The sequence below is a fragment of the Microcebus murinus genome, chromosome 28 (assembly GCF_040939455.1).
Source record: "Microcebus murinus isolate Inina chromosome 28, M.murinus_Inina_mat1.0, whole genome shotgun sequence".
NCBI classification, from domain to species: domain Eukaryota; kingdom Metazoa; phylum Chordata; class Mammalia; order Primates; family Cheirogaleidae; genus Microcebus; species Microcebus murinus.
In genome coordinates, this window is record NC_134131.1 from 17,492,211 (window position 1) to 17,508,154 (window position 15,944).

The 15,944-nt window shown below is 63.8% G+C and overlaps 5 pseudogenes; all 5 read right to left on the reverse strand.

The window, feature by feature from the left end:
* Positions 1 to 1,370: 1,370 nt before the first annotated feature.
* On the reverse strand, positions 1,371 to 1,489 carry LOC142865470 (uncharacterized; annotated as a pseudogene).
* Positions 1,490 to 4,966: 3,477 nt separating this feature from the next.
* LOC142865471 (uncharacterized) lies at positions 4,967 to 5,085 on the reverse strand (annotated as a pseudogene).
* Positions 5,086 to 8,562: 3,477 nt separating this feature from the next.
* Positions 8,563 to 8,681, reverse strand: LOC142865472 (uncharacterized; annotated as a pseudogene).
* Positions 8,682 to 12,152: 3,471 nt separating this feature from the next.
* On the reverse strand, positions 12,153 to 12,271 carry LOC142865473 (uncharacterized; annotated as a pseudogene).
* A 3,471-nt stretch (positions 12,272 to 15,742) lies between these two features.
* LOC142865474 (uncharacterized) lies at positions 15,743 to 15,861 on the reverse strand (annotated as a pseudogene).
* Positions 15,862 to 15,944: the final 83 nt, after the last annotated feature.

Sequence of the window (15,944 nt, forward strand, 5' to 3'; positions counted from 1 at the left end):
TCGACTTAGGGACGGCTGCTGGAGACTGCTGCGGCCACCCTGCTGCCGGGTTTCTGGAGGGCTTCCTGGAAGCAGCGTCCACACCAAGCCCTTGGAAGGCCCAGGCGACGGAGGAGCCGGTCAGGCAGGGGCCGAGGACGGTGAGAGGCCGGGCGGGAAGGAGCATGTCAGGCAGGGGCAGAGGACGGTGACAGGCCGGGCGGGGAGGAGCCGGTCAGGCGGGGGCCCAGGACAGTGACGGGCCTGGCCGGGGAGGAGTGCGTCAGGCAGGGGCAGAGGAGACGGGCTGGGTAAGGGTTAGGGTTACAGTTAGGGCACAATTCACAATCGCAAAGACGTGGAAGCGACCCGAGTGCCCATCCATCCAGGAGTGCATGAATAAAATGTGGCGCGTGGACACCACGGAGTGCCATTCGGCTGTGAGGAGCAGCGGTGAGAGGGCACCTCTCGTGTTCTCCTGGCCAGAGCTGGAACCCGTTCCAGTAAGCCAAGTATCCCAAGAATGGACACACGAGCACCACGTGAGCGCGCTCACCAGCAAATTGGAACGAACGGATGGACACCTAAGTGGACGGAGAGGAATCACCTTCATCGGGTGGGTGTCGGGCGGGTGGGGGGAGGGGAGGGGCATCCACATCCATTAGGCATGGGGTGGGTGCGCACCGACTGGGGGATGGGCGCACTTGAAGCTCTGACCCCAGGGGGGAGGCTTGGAGAGGGCAACGTACCCGACCTTAACACTGGTACCCCCACAATACGCTGGAACAACATGAGAGGTATATGAATGAGAACACAGGGGGGAGGGGGGCACGGGCAATACATGTCACCTGAATACTTGTACTCCCATCATCTGCTTGAAAAGAGAGAGGAAAGAAAATGCAATAATAGAGGTAAGAGACACTTTTTAAAAATAATGAATCCGAAGAGAAAAGTAAAAGGAGGCCTGTGGAGCAGGTCTGGGTGTGACTCCGGATCCCCCAACATCAGGTGCCACCACCAAAGATTCCTGCGTGGAGCCCATAGAACCCCCAAAAGCAACGGGACGAGTTCTGGTCACATACTCCCTCAAAATGACATCCTGGCCTTCTTCTGGAACTCCCTCCCCTCTCAGACTCTCAAGGTTTCCTCCAGCGTGTCGGTTCCCACAGAGCAGACCTTTGGTCTGAGACCTGACAGTCCAGATGCCACGCATGCTGCCGCGTGGCGGCGGTGTCTCGGCTTGGGACAAGAGGAGGCCCCACGGTGCGGGCTGGGGCGCCAGGCACCGCGGCGGGCGCTGAGGGTTGGGGTCACCCCCACACCGGGCCGCCGCCGCGCTCCCAGAAAGGGGACAGAACAAGAGGCAAAAAAAAAAAAAAAAAAAAAGAAGCAGCCTGAGGCACCCGGTATTCCCAGGCGGTCTCCCATCCAAGTCCTAACCGGGCCCCACCCTGCTTAGCTTCCGAGACCAGACGAGATCGGGGGCGTTCAGGGTGGTGTGGCCCTAGACGGCGGCGGAGGCCGCCCCTGCCCCACTCAAGAAGCCGAGCCTCTCTGCGCTTTCCCCCCGCCGCCGCCGCCGCCGCCGCCGCCGCCGCCGCCGCCGCCGCCTCCCGCCCCAGGCCCCGCGCCGGGCCGGGCCTGTTGAGTTCGCCGGCCGGGTCCCGCGGGCTCCCAGGGACGGGGGTGATGGGCGGGGCGGGGCGGGGGGCTGTCTCTCTATACACACACACACACACACTCACACTCACTCACACAAGATGCGCCTCCACGGCTGGACTCGCCAAGGTGGAGCCCTCCCAGCCCCCCTCGTCTCCTCGCCCGGCCTCCTTCACCTACCCGCTGCCCACCCCCGGCGCGTCGCCGCCGCTGACGCTGACTGCGCACGCGCGCTCGCGCGGGGCGCTCGCCCTTTGACCCCAGCCAGGGGCCGCCCTCCCCCACAACCCCTTTCAGCTGCGCCCCCCCTCGCCCTGTGGGTGGGCTGCCGCCTATTCCCCCGGGCCAGGGCTGGGGCACAGCCAGTGTATGGGGCGTCTCTCTCTGGGGATGTGTCCCATGGGTGGGGTGGGGTGGCGTGGTTTGTGGGGCGCTGAAGAAATCAGTCCCCTCCATCTCCTACCTCTGGAAAACGCCCAAGCCCGTGGAGAACTGCCGGCACCGCTTCGTGGGGGCCGGGACCCTCCTCTGTGTCCTCCTGTGGCCCAGTCCAAGGGGCCTGGGCCTGGCCGGGGCTGCATTGGACCCCAACCACCCTGGCGTGTGGACTCGCTAAAAATCGGCCATTAGATATTGGATTCCAGCTTCCTTGAGGTCATTTCACTAATGAGTGCACCGGAAAGAGTTTCCTAATCCATCTGTGAGGGTGGCAACTGAAAGAGAATTTTAAAGCTGACAGAATAGGCGAGGGAAGGCATAGGAGATTTCCACACCCAGCAAGGAAGCCTTTCCCGAAATGGAAGAAAGAAACGAGCAAACAGAGACACCGGTAGCCCGCCCGGAAAAGAGTCTGCCCCCGAGAGAAAGTACCCTGACCAGGTTCACCCATGGGTGGGTGGGTGGCGAGCTAGCGAGGTTCAGAAGAGCGAGGACCGCAGTCTGTGCGGAAGACACCTGCGCTCGGGTGTGTGTGGCGGCCCGATTCGCAAGCAGCTCTAGATGTTAAACCAAGGAGAAGCCAGGGAGTTCCCAACGCCCCAGGTGTCCTCAGCCCACGACTGGCTGCTGTGGGAATGCGAAGCCCGGCTCCTTGTCTCAGAGCGGGGTTCCCAGGAGGATCAGGCTGAAGCTGGGACTTGGCCTCAAAGTGTCCCCTCGCATGGCCACCCCCTTCCCCTTCCTGCTCCTCTACTCCTGGTGCCCCTCCATCCAGGGGCCAGACCTTAGAGAGTCACCGCAAGAGAATCCTGGTCCCCAAGGAGCCTTCTGGGGGACCGGTGCTGAGAGAGGTTGTGGGCATGGCCCGCTGGGGCTCTGCCCGACCCAGGGCTGAGAGATGCCACCTCCCAGCTCTGGGTCCCTGCAGGAAGTGTTGGCAAGCACAGGGCCAGTCCCCCAAAGGCCCAGGTGCAGGGAGCCCAGGCCAAGCAGCCTGTGGAAGAAGCCACTTGCCGTGCCACCCCGGGAACAGGACTGCAGGCCCCGGCCCTTCCCACCTCCTCCTCCTCCTCCTCCCCCCCCCCCGCACCTCCCCCCCCCGGACATGGCACAGGGCTCAGAGACACCTCAGACTCTTGCTACCCAAGGTGCAAAGGGCATCAGTTGCTCCTCCAAGCCCCCCGCCCAGCAGACCACGTTGTCCAGCCAGCCCCCGGGCCTCCCTGGGGTGCCCAGCACAAAAGTGCAGACACCCACCGGACCCTCAGTCTCAGCTTTCGGATGTTTTTGCCACTCTAAGGACCCGCAGGCCCGCTGGGCCTTCGGGCAGGACAGAGAGCCCCGGGATCCGCCTTGGAGAGCTGCGTGTACGTACGTCCCCATCAGGAGGCGGTCCCCACCTCCGCGGCTCTCCCCTTGGCTCTCCCCTTGCGGGGAGCGGCAGCAGCCTGCAGCCGCAGGGCCTCAGGGAAGACACCAGGCTGGGCCCCCGCGGCACAGCGGGGGCACGTCCCCCGCACTCGACTTAGGGACGGCTGCTGGAGACTGCTGCGGCCACCCTGCTGCCGGGTTTCTGGAGGGCTTCCTGGAAGCAGCGTCCACACCAAGCCCTTGGAAGGCCCAGGCGACGGAGGAGCCGGTCAGGCAGGGGCCGAGGACGGTGAGAGGCCGGGCGGGAAGGAGCATGTCAGGCAGGGGCAGAGGACGGTGACAGGCCGGGCGGGGAGGAGCCGGTCAGGCGGGGGCCCAGGACAGTGACGGGCCTGGCCGGGGAGGAGTGCGTCAGGCAGGGGCAGAGGAGACGGGCTGGGTAAGGGTTAGGGTTACAGTTAGGGCACAATTCACAATCGCAAAGACGTGGAAGCGACCCGAGTGCCCATCCATCCAGGAGTGCATGAATAAAATGTGGCGCGTGGACACCACGGAGTGCCATTCGGCTGTGAGGAGCAGCGGTGAGAGGGCACCTCTCGTGTTCTCCTGGCCAGAGCTGGAACCCGTTCCAGTAAGCCAAGTATCCCAAGAATGGACACACGAGCACCACGTGAGCGCGCTCACCAGCAAATTGGAACGAACGGATGGACACCTAAGTGGACGGAGAGGAATCACCTTCATCGGGTGGGTGTCGGGCGGGTGGGGGGAGGGGAGGGGCATCCACATCCATTAGGCATGGGGTGGGTGCGCACCGACTGGGGGATGGGCGCACTTGAAGCTCTGACCCCAGGGGGGAGGCTTGGAGAGGGCAACGTACCCGACCTTAACACTGGTACCCCCACAATACGCTGGAACAACATGAGAGGTATATGAATGAGAACACAGGGGGGAGGGGGGCACGGGCAATACATGTCACCTGAATACTTGTACTCCCATCATCTGCTTGAAAAGAGAGAGGAAAGAAAATGCAATAATAGAGGTAAGAGACACTTTTTAAAAATAATGAATCCGAAGAGAAAAGTAAAAGGAGGCCTGTGGAGCAGGTCTGGGTGTGACTCCGGATCCCCCAACATCAGGTGCCACCACCAAAGATTCCTGCGTGGAGCCCATAGAACCCCCAAAAGCAACGGGACGAGTTCTGGTCACATACTCCCTCAAAATGACATCCTGGCCTTCTTCTGGAACTCCCTCCCCTCTCAGACTCTCAAGGTTTCCTCCAGCGTGTCGGTTCCCACAGAGCAGACCTTTGGTCTGAGACCTGACAGTCCAGATGCCACGCATGCTGCCGCGTGGCGGCGGTGTCTCGGCTTGGGACAAGAGGAGGCCCCACGGTGCGGGCTGGGGCGCCAGGCACCGCGGCGGGCGCTGAGGGTTGGGGTCACCCCCACACCGGGCCGCCGCCGCGCTCCCAGAAAGGGGACAGAACAAGAGGCAAAAAAAAAAAAAAAAAAAAAGAAGCAGCCTGAGGCACCCGGTATTCCCAGGCGGTCTCCCATCCAAGTCCTAACCGGGCCCCACCCTGCTTAGCTTCCGAGACCAGACGAGATCGGGGGCGTTCAGGGTGGTGTGGCCCTAGACGGCGGCGGAGGCCGCCCCTGCCCCACTCAAGAAGCCGAGCCTCTCTGCGCTTTCCCCCCGCCGCCGCCGCCGCCGCCGCCGCCGCCGCCGCCGCCGCCGCCTCCCGCCCCAGGCCCCGCGCCGGGCCGGGCCTGTTGAGTTCGCCGGCCGGGTCCCGCGGGCTCCCAGGGACGGGGGTGATGGGCGGGGCGGGGCGGGGGGCTGTCTCTCTATACACACACACACACACACTCACACTCACTCACACAAGATGCGCCTCCACGGCTGGACTCGCCAAGGTGGAGCCCTCCCAGCCCCCCTCGTCTCCTCGCCCGGCCTCCTTCACCTACCCGCTGCCCACCCCCGGCGCGTCGCCGCCGCTGACGCTGACTGCGCACGCGCGCTCGCGCGGGGCGCTCGCCCTTTGACCCCAGCCAGGGGCCGCCCTCCCCCACAACCCCTTTCAGCTGCGCCCCCCCTCGCCCTGTGGGTGGGCTGCCGCCTATTCCCCCGGGCCAGGGCTGGGGCACAGCCAGTGTATGGGGCGTCTCTCTCTGGGGATGTGTCCCATGGGTGGGGTGGGGTGGCGTGGTTTGTGGGGCGCTGAAGAAATCAGTCCCCTCCATCTCCTACCTCTGGAAAACGCCCAAGCCCGTGGAGAACTGCCGGCACCGCTTCGTGGGGGCCGGGACCCTCCTCTGTGTCCTCCTGTGGCCCAGTCCAAGGGGCCTGGGCCTGGCCGGGGCTGCATTGGACCCCAACCACCCTGGCGTGTGGACTCGCTAAAAATCGGCCATTAGATATTGGATTCCAGCTTCCTTGAGGTCATTTCACTAATGAGTGCACCGGAAAGAGTTTCCTAATCCATCTGTGAGGGTGGCAACTGAAAGAGAATTTTAAAGCTGACAGAATAGGCGAGGGAAGGCATAGGAGATTTCCACACCCAGCAAGGAAGCCTTTCCCGAAATGGAAGAAAGAAACGAGCAAACAGAGACACCGGTAGCCCGCCCGGAAAAGAGTCTGCCCCCGAGAGAAAGTACCCTGACCAGGTTCACCCATGGGTGGGTGGGTGGCGAGCTAGCGAGGTTCAGAAGAGCGAGGACCGCAGTCTGTGCGGAAGACACCTGCGCTCGGGTGTGTGTGGCGGCCCGATTCGCAAGCAGCTCTAGATGTTAAACCAAGGAGAAGCCAGGGAGTTCCCAACGCCCCAGGTGTCCTCAGCCCACGACTGGCTGCTGTGGGAATGCGAAGCCCGGCTCCTTGTCTCAGAGCGGGGTTCCCAGGAGGATCAGGCTGAAGCTGGGACTTGGCCTCAAAGTGTCCCCTCGCATGGCCACCCCCTTCCCCTTCCTGCTCCTCTACTCCTGGTGCCCCTCCATCCAGGGGCCAGACCTTAGAGAGTCACCGCAAGAGAATCCTGGTCCCAAAGGAGCCTTCTGGGGGACCGGTGCTGAGAGAGGTTGTGGGCATGGCCCGCTGGGGCTCTGCCCGACCCAGGGCTGAGAGATGCCACCTCCCAGCTCTGGGTCCCTGCAGGAAGTGTTGGCAAGCACAGGGCCAGTCCCCCAAAGGCCCAGGTGCAGGGAGCCCAGGCCAAGCAGCCTGTGGAAGAAGCCACTTGCCGTGCCACCCCGGGAACAGGACTGCAGGCCCCGGCCCTTCCCACCTCCTCCTCCTCCTCCTCCCCCCCCCCGCACCTCCCCCCCCCCGGACATGGCACAGGGCTCAGAGACACCTCAGACTCTTGCTACCCAAGGTGCAAAGGGCATCAGTTGCTCCTCCAAGCCCCCCGCCCAGCAGACCACGTTGTCCAGCCAGCCCCCGGGCCTCCCTGGGGTGCCCAGCACAAAAGTGCAGACACCCACCGGACCCTCAGTCTCAGCTTTCGGATGTTTTTGCCACTCTAAGGACCCGCAGGCCCGCTGGGCCTTCGGGCAGGACAGAGAGCCCCGGGATCCGCCTTGGAGAGCTGCGTGTACGTACGTCCCCATCAGGAGGCGGTCCCCACCTCCGCGGCTCTCCCCTTGGCTCTCCCCTTGCGGGGAGCGGCAGCAGCCTGCAGCCGCAGGGCCTCAGGGAAGACACCAGGCTGGGCCCCCGCGGCACAGCGGGGGCACGTCCCCCGCACTCGACTTAGGGACGGCTGCTGGAGACTGCTGCGGCCACCCTGCTGCCGGGTTTCTGGAGGGCTTCCTGGAAGCAGCGTCCACACCAAGCCCTTGGAAGGCCCAGGCGACGGAGGAGCCGGTCAGGCAGGGGCCGAGGACGGTGAGAGGCCGGGCGGGAAGGAGCATGTCAGGCAGGGGCAGAGGACGGTGACAGGCCGGGCGGGGAGGAGCCGGTCAGGCGGGGGCCCAGGACAGTGACGGGCCTGGCCGGGGAGGAGTGCGTCAGGCAGGGGCAGAGGAGACGGGCTGGGTAAGGGTTAGGGTTACAGTTAGGGCACAATTCACAATCGCAAAGACGTGGAAGCGACCCGAGTGCCCATCCATCCAGGAGTGCATGAATAAAATGTGGCGCGTGGACACCACGGAGTGCCATTCGGCTGTGAGGAGCAGCGGTGAGAGGGCACCTCTCGTGTTCTCCTGGCCAGAGCTGGAACCCGTTCCAGTAAGCCAAGTATCCCAAGAATGGACACACGAGCACCACGTGAGCGCGCTCACCAGCAAATTGGAACGAACGGATGGACACCTAAGTGGACGGAGAGGAATCACCTTCATCGGGTGGGTGTCGGGCGGGTGGGGGGAGGGGAGGGGCATCCACATCCATTAGGCATGGGGTGGGTGCGCACCGACTGGGGGATGGGCGCACTTGAAGCTCTGACCCCAGGGGGGAGGCTTGGAGAGGGCAACGTACCCGACCTTAACACTGGTACCCCCACAATACGCTGGAACAACATGAGAGGTATATGAATGAGAACACAGGGGGGAGGGGGGCACGGGCAATACATGTCACCTGAATACTTGTACTCCCATCATCTGCTTGAAAAGAGAGAGGAAAGAAAATGCAATAATAGAGGTAAGAGACACTTTTTAAAAATAATGAATCCGAAGAGAAAAGTAAAAGGAGGCCTGTGGAGCAGGTCTGGGTGTGACTCCGGATCCCCCAACATCAGGTGCCACCACCAAAGATTCCTGCGTGGAGCCCATAGAACCCCCAAAAGCAACGGGACGAGTTCTGGTCACATACTCCCTCAAAATGACATCCTGGCCTTCTTCTGGAACTCCCTCCCCTCTCAGACTCTCAAGGTTTCCTCCAGCGTGTCGGTTCCCACAGAGCAGACCTTTGGTCTGAGACCTGACAGTCCAGATGCCACGCATGCTGCCGCGTGGCGGCGGTGTCTCGGCTTGGGACAAGAGGAGGCCCCACGGTGCGGGCTGGGGCGCCAGGCACCGCGGCGGGCGCTGAGGGTTGGGGTCACCCCCACACCGGGCCGCCGCCGCGCTCCCAGAAAGGGGACAGAACAAGAGGCAAAAAAAAAAAAAAAAAAAAAGAAGCAGCCTGAGGCACCCGGTATTCCCAGGCGGTCTCCCATCCAAGTCCTAACCGGGCCCCACCCTGCTTAGCTTCCGAGACCAGACGAGATCGGGGGCGTTCAGGGTGGTGTGGCCCTAGACGGCGGCGGAGGCCGCCCCTGCCCCACTCAAGAAGCCGAGCCTCTCTGCGCTTTCCCCCCGCCGCCGCCGCCGCCGCCGCCGCCGCCGCCGCCGCCTCCCGCCCCAGGCCCCGCGCCGGGCCGGGCCTGTTGAGTTCGCCGGCCGGGTCCCGCGGGCTCCCAGGGACGGGGGTGATGGGCGGGGCGGGGCGGGGGGCTGTCTCTCTATACACACACACACACACACTCACACTCACTCACACAAGATGCGCCTCCACGGCTGGACTCGCCAAGGTGGAGCCCTCCCAGCCCCCCTCGTCTCCTCGCCCGGCCTCCTTCACCTACCCGCTGCCCACCCCCGGCGCGTCGCCGCCGCTGACGCTGACTGCGCACGCGCGCTCGCGCGGGGCGCTCGCCCTTTGACCCCAGCCAGGGGCCGCCCTCCCCCACAACCCCTTTCAGCTGCGCCCCCCCTCGCCCTGTGGGTGGGCTGCCGCCTATTCCCCCGGGCCAGGTCTGGGGCACAGCCAGTGTATGGGGCGTCTCTCTCTGGGGATGTGTCCCATGGGTGGGGTGGGGTGGCGTGGTTTGTGGGGCGCTGAAGAAATCAGTCCCCTCCATCTCCTACCTCTGGAAAACGCCCAAGCCCGTGGAGAACTGCCGGCACCGCTTCGTGGGGGCCGGGACCCTCCTCTGTGTCCTCCTGTGGCCCAGTCCAAGGGGCCTGGGCCTGGCCGGGGCTGCATTGGACCCCAACCACCCTGGCGTGTGGACTCGCTAAAAATCGGCCATTAGATATTGGATTCCAGCTTCCTTGAGGTCATTTCACTAATGAGTGCACCGGAAAGAGTTTCCTAATCCATCTGTGAGGGTGGCAACTGAAAGAGAATTTTAAAGCTGACAGAATAGGCGAGGGAAGGCATAGGAGATTTCCACACCCAGCAAGGAAGCCTTTCCCGAAATGGAAGAAAGAAACGAGCAAACAGAGACACCGGTAGCCCGCCCGGAAAAGAGTCTGCCCCCGAGAGAAAGTACCCTGACCAGGTTCACCCATGGGTGGGTGGGTGGCGAGCTAGCGAGGTTCAGAAGAGCGAGGACCGCAGTCTGTGCGGAAGACACCTGCGCTCGGGTGTGTGTGGCGGCCCGATTCGCAAGCAGCTCTAGATGTTAAACCAAGGAGAAGCCAGGGAGTTCCCAACGCCCCAGGTGTCCTCAGCCCACGACTGGCTGCTGTGGGAATGCGAAGCCCGGCTCCTTGTCTCAGAGCGGGGTTCCCAGGAGGATCAGGCTGAAGCTGGGACTTGGCCTCAAAGTGTCCCCTCGCATGGCCACCCCCTTCCCCTTCCTGCTCCTCTACTCCTGGTGCCCCTCCATCCAGGGGCCAGACCTTAGAGAGTCACCGCAAGAGAATCCTGGTCCCAAAGGAGCCTTCTGGGGGACCGGTGCTGAGAGAGGTTGTGGGCATGGCCCGCTGGGGCTCTGCCCGACCCAGGGCTGAGAGATGCCACCTCCCAGCTCTGGGTCCCTGCAGGAAGTGTTGGCAAGCACAGGGCCAGTCCCCCAAAGGCCCAGGTGCAGGGAGCCCAGGCCAAGCAGCCTGTGGAAGAAGCCACTTGCCGTGCCACCCCGGGAACAGGACTGCAGGCCCCGGCCCTTCCCACCTCCTCCTCCTCCTCCTCCCCCCCCCCGCACCTCCCCCCCCCCGGACATGGCACAGGGCTCAGAGACACCTCAGACTCTTGCTACCCAAGGTGCAAAGGGCATCAGTTGCTCCTCCAAGCCCCCCGCCCAGCAGACCACGTTGTCCAGCCAGCCCCCGGGCCTCCCTGGGGTGCCCAGCACAAAAGTGCAGACACCCACCGGACCCTCAGTCTCAGCTTTCGGATGTTTTTGCCACTCTAAGGACCCGCAGGCCCGCTGGGCCTTCGGGCAGGACAGAGAGCCCCGGGATCCGCCTTGGAGAGCTGCGTGTACGTACGTCCCCATCAGGAGGCGGTCCCCACCTCCGCGGCTCTCCCCTTGGCTCTCCCCTTGCGGGGAGCGGCAGCAGCCTGCAGCCGCAGGGCCTCAGGGAAGACACCAGGCTGGGCCCCCGCGGCACAGCGGGGGCACGTCCCCCGCACTCGACTTAGGGACGGCTGCTGGAGACTGCTGCGGCCACCCTGCTGCCGGGTTTCTGGAGGGCTTCCTGGAAGCAGCGTCCACACCAAGCCCTTGGAAGGCCCAGGCGACGGAGGAGCCGGTCAGGCAGGGGCCGAGGACGGTGAGAGGCCGGGCGGGAAGGAGCATGTCAGGCAGGGGCAGAGGACGGTGACAGGCCGGGCGGGGAGGAGCCGGTCAGGCGGGGGCCCAGGACAGTGACGGGCCTGGCCGGGGAGGAGTGCGTCAGGCAGGGGCAGAGGAGACGGGCTGGGTAAGGGTTAGGGTTACAGTTAGGGCACAATTCACAATCGCAAAGACGTGGAAGCGACCCGAGTGCCCATCCATCCAGGAGTGCATGAATAAAATGTGGCGCGTGGACACCACGGAGTGCCATTCGGCTGTGAGGAGCAGCGGTGAGAGGGCACCTCTCGTGTTCTCCTGGCCAGAGCTGGAACCCGTTCCAGTAAGCCAAGTATCCCAAGAATGGACACACGAGCACCACGTGAGCGCGCTCACCAGCAAATTGGAACGAACGGATGGACACCTAAGTGGACGGAGAGGAATCACCTTCATCGGGTGGGTGTCGGGCGGGTGGGGGGAGGGGAGGGGCATCCACATCCATTAGGCATGGGGTGGGTGCGCACCGACTGGGGGATGGGCGCACTTGAAGCTCTGACCCCAGGGGGGAGGCTTGGAGAGGGCAACGTACCCGACCTTAACACTGGTACCCCCACAATACGCTGGAACAACATGAGAGGTATATGAATGAGAACACAGGGGGGAGGGGGGCACGGGCAATACATGTCACCTGAATACTTGTACTCCCATCATCTGCTTGAAAAGAGAGAGGAAAGAAAATGCAATAATAGAGGTAAGAGACACTTTTTAAAAATAATGAATCCGAAGAGAAAAGTAAAAGGAGGCCTGTGGAGCAGGTCTGGGTGTGACTCCGGATCCCCCAACATCAGGTGCCACCACCAAAGATTCCTGCGTGGAGCCCATAGAACCCCCAAAAGCAACGGGACGAGTTCTGGTCACATACTCCCTCAAAATGACATCCTGGCCTTCTTCTGGAACTCCCTCCCCTCTCAGACTCTCAAGGTTTCCTCCAGCGTGTCGGTTCCCACAGAGCAGACCTTTGGTCTGAGACCTGACAGTCCAGATGCCACGCATGCTGCCGCGTGGCGGCGGTGTCTCGGCTTGGGACAAGAGGAGGCCCCACGGTGCGGGCTGGGGCGCCAGGCACCGCGGCGGGCGCTGAGGGTTGGGGTCACCCCCACACCGGGCCGCCGCCGCGCTCCCAGAAAGGGGACAGAACAAGAGGCAAAAAAAAAAAAAAAAAAAAAGAAGCAGCCTGAGGCACCCGGTATTCCCAGGCGGTCTCCCATCCAAGTCCTAACCGGGCCCCACCCTGCTTAGCTTCCGAGACCAGACGAGATCGGGGGCGTTCAGGGTGGTGTGGCCCTAGACGGCGGCGGAGGCCGCCCCTGCCCCACTCAAGAAGCCGAGCCTCTCTGCGCTTTCCCCCCGCCGCCGCCGCCGCCGCCGCCGCCGCCGCCGCCGCCTCCCGCCCCAGGCCCCGCGCCGGGCCGGGCCTGTTGAGTTCGCCGGCCGGGTCCCGCGGGCTCCCAGGGACGGGGGTGATGGGCGGGGCGGGGCGGGGGGCTGTCTCTCTATACACACACACACACACACTCACACTCACTCACACAAGATGCGCCTCCACGGCTGGACTCGCCAAGGTGGAGCCCTCCCAGCCCCCCTCGTCTCCTCGCCCGGCCTCCTTCACCTACCCGCTGCCCACCCCCGGCGCGTCGCCGCCGCTGACGCTGACTGCGCACGCGCGCTCGCGCGGGGCGCTCGCCCTTTGACCCCAGCCAGGGGCCGCCCTCCCCCACAACCCCTTTCAGCTGCGCCCCCCCTCGCCCTGTGGGTGGGCTGCCGCCTATTCCCCCGGGCCAGGGCTGGGGCACAGCCAGTGTATGGGGCGTCTCTCTCTGGGGATGTGTCCCATGGGTGGGGTGGGGTGGCGTGGTTTGTGGGGCGCTGAAGAAATCAGTCCCCTCCATCTCCTACCTCTGGAAAACGCCCAAGCCCGTGGAGAACTGCCGGCACCGCTTCGTGGGGGCCGGGACCCTCCTCTGTGTCCTCCTGTGGCCCAGTCCAAGGGGCCTGGGCCTGGCCGGGGCTGCATTGGACCCCAACCACCCTGGCGTGTGGACTCGCTAAAAATCGGCCATTAGATATTGGATTCCAGCTTCCTTGAGGTCATTTCACTAATGAGTGCACCGGAAAGAGTTTCCTAATCCATCTGTGAGGGTGGCAACTGAAAGAGAATTTTAAAGCTGACAGAATAGGCGAGGGAAGGCATAGGAGATTTCCACACCCAGCAAGGAAGCCTTTCCCGAAATGGAAGAAAGAAACGAGCAAACAGAGACACCGGTAGCCCGCCCGGAAAAGAGTCTGCCCCCGAGAGAAAGTACCCTGACCAGGTTCACCCATGGGTGGGTGGGTGGCGAGCTAGCGAGGTTCAGAAGAGCGAGGACCGCAGTCTGTGCGGAAGACACCTGCGCTCGGGTGTGTGTGGCGGCCCGATTCGCAAGCAGCTCTAGATGTTAAACCAAGGAGAAGCCAGGGAGTTCCCAACGCCCCAGGTGTCCTCAGCCCACGACTGGCTGCTGTGGGAATGCGAAGCCCGGCTCCTTGTCTCAGAGCGGGGTTCCCAGGAGGATCAGGCTGAAGCTGGGACTTGGCCTCAAAGTGTCCCCTCGCATGGCCACCCCCTTCCCCTTCCTGCTCCTCTACTCCTGGTGCCCCTCCATCCAGGGGCCAGACCTTAGAGAGTCACCGCAAGAGAATCCTGGTCCCCAAGGAGCCTTCTGGGGGACCGGTGCTGAGAGAGGTTGTGGGCATGGCCCGCTGGGGCTCTGCCCGACCCAGGGCTGAGAGATGCCACCTCCCAGCTCTGGGTCCCTGCAGGAAGTGTTGGCAAGCACAGGGCCAGTCCCCCAAAGGCCCAGGTGCAGGGAGCCCAGGCCAAGCAGCCTGTGGAAGAAGCCACTTGCCGTGCCACCCCGGGAACAGGACTGCAGGCCCCGGCCCTTCCCACCTCCTCCTCCTCCTCCTCCCCCCCCCCCCGCACCTCCCCCCCCCGGACATGGCACAGGGCTCAGAGACACCTCAGACTCTTGCTACCCAAGGTGCAAAGGGCATCAGTTGCTCCTCCAAGCCCCCCGCCCAGCAGACCACGTTGTCCAGCCAGCCCCCGGGCCTCCCTGGGGTGCCCAGCACAAAAGTGCAGACACCCACCGGACCCTCAGTCTCAGCTTTCGGATGTTTTTGCCACTCTAAGGACCCGCAGGCCCGCTGGGCCTTCGGGCAGGACAGAGAGCCCCGGGATCCGCCTTGGAGAGCTGCGTGTACGTACGTCCCCATCAGGAGGCGGTCCCCACCTCCGCGGCTCTCCCCTTGGCTCTCCCCTTGCGGGGAGCGGCAGCAGCCTGCAGCCGCAGGGCCTCAGGGAAGACACCAGGCTGGGCCCCCGCGGCACAGCGGGGGCACGTCCCCCGCACTCGACTTAGGGACGGCTGCTGGAGACTGCTGCGGCCACCCTGCTGCCGGGTTTCTGGAGGGCTTCCTGGAAGCAGCGTCCACACCAAGCCCTTGGAAGGCCCAGGCGACGGAGGAGCCGGTCAGGCAGGGGCCGAGGACGGTGAGAGGCCGGGCGGGAAGGAGCATGTCAGGCAGGGGCAGAGGACGGTGACAGGCCGGGCGGGGAGGAGCCGGTCAGGCGGGGGCCCAGGACAGTGACGGGCCTGGCCGGGGAGGAGTGCGTCAGGCAGGGGCAGAGGAGACGGGCTGGGTAAGGGTTAGGGTTACAGTTAGGGCACAATTCACAATCGCAAAGACGTGGAAGCGACCCGAGTGCCCATCCATCCAGGAGTGCATGAATAAAATGTGGCGCGTGGACACCACGGAGTGCCATTCGGCTGTGAGGAGCAGCGGTGAGAGGGCACCTCTCGTGTTCTCCTGGCCAGAGCTGGAACCCGTTCCAGTAAGCCAAGTATCCCAAGAATGGACACACGAGCACCACGTGAGCGCGCTCACCAGCAAATTGGAACGAACGGATGGACACCTAAGTGGACGGAGAGGAATCACCTTCATCGGGTGGGTGTCGGGCGGGTGGGGGGAGGGGAGGGGCATCCACATCCATTAGGCATGGGGTGGGTGCGCACCGACTGGGGGATGGGCGCACTTGAAGCTCTGACCCCAGGGGGGAGGCTTGGAGAGGGCAACGTACCCGACCTTAACACTGGTACCCCCACAATACGCTGGAACAACATGAGAGGTATATGAATGAGAACACAGGGGGGAGGGGGGCACGGGCAATACATGTCACCTGAATACTTGTACTCCCATCATCTGCTTGAAAAGAGAGAGGAAAGAAAATGCAATAATAGAGGTAAGAGACACTTTTTAAAAATAATGAATCCGAAGAGAAAAGTAAAAGGAGGCCTGTGGAGCAGGTCTGGGTGTGACTCCGGATCCCCCAACATCAGGTGCCACCACCAAAGATTCCTGCGTGGAGCCCATAGAACCCCCAAAAGCAACGGGACGAGTTCTGGTCACATACTCCCTCAAAATGACATCCTGGCCTTCTTCTGGAACTCCCTCCCCTCTCAGACTCTCAAGGTTTCCTCCAGCGTGTCGGTTCCCACAGAGCAGACCTTTGGTCTGAGACCTGACAGTCCAGATGCCACGCATGCTGCCGCGTGGCGGCGGTGTCTCGGCTTGGGACAAGAGGAGGCCCCACGGTGCGGGCTGGGGCGCCAGGCACCGCGGCGGGCGCTGAGGGTTGGGGTCACCCCCACACCGGGCCGCCGCCGCGCTCCCAGAAAGGGGACAGAACAAGAGGCAAAAAAAAAAAAAAAAAAAAGAAGCAGCCTGAGGCACCCGGTATTCCCAGGCGGTCTCCCATCCAAGTCCTAACCGGGCCCCACCCTGCTTAGCTTCCGAGACCAGACGAGATCGGGGGCGTTCAGGGTGGTGTGGCCCTAGACGGCGGCGGAGGCCGCCCCTGCCCCACTCAAGAAGCCGAGCCTCTCTGCGCTTTCCCCCCGCCGCCGCCGCCGCCGCCGCCGCC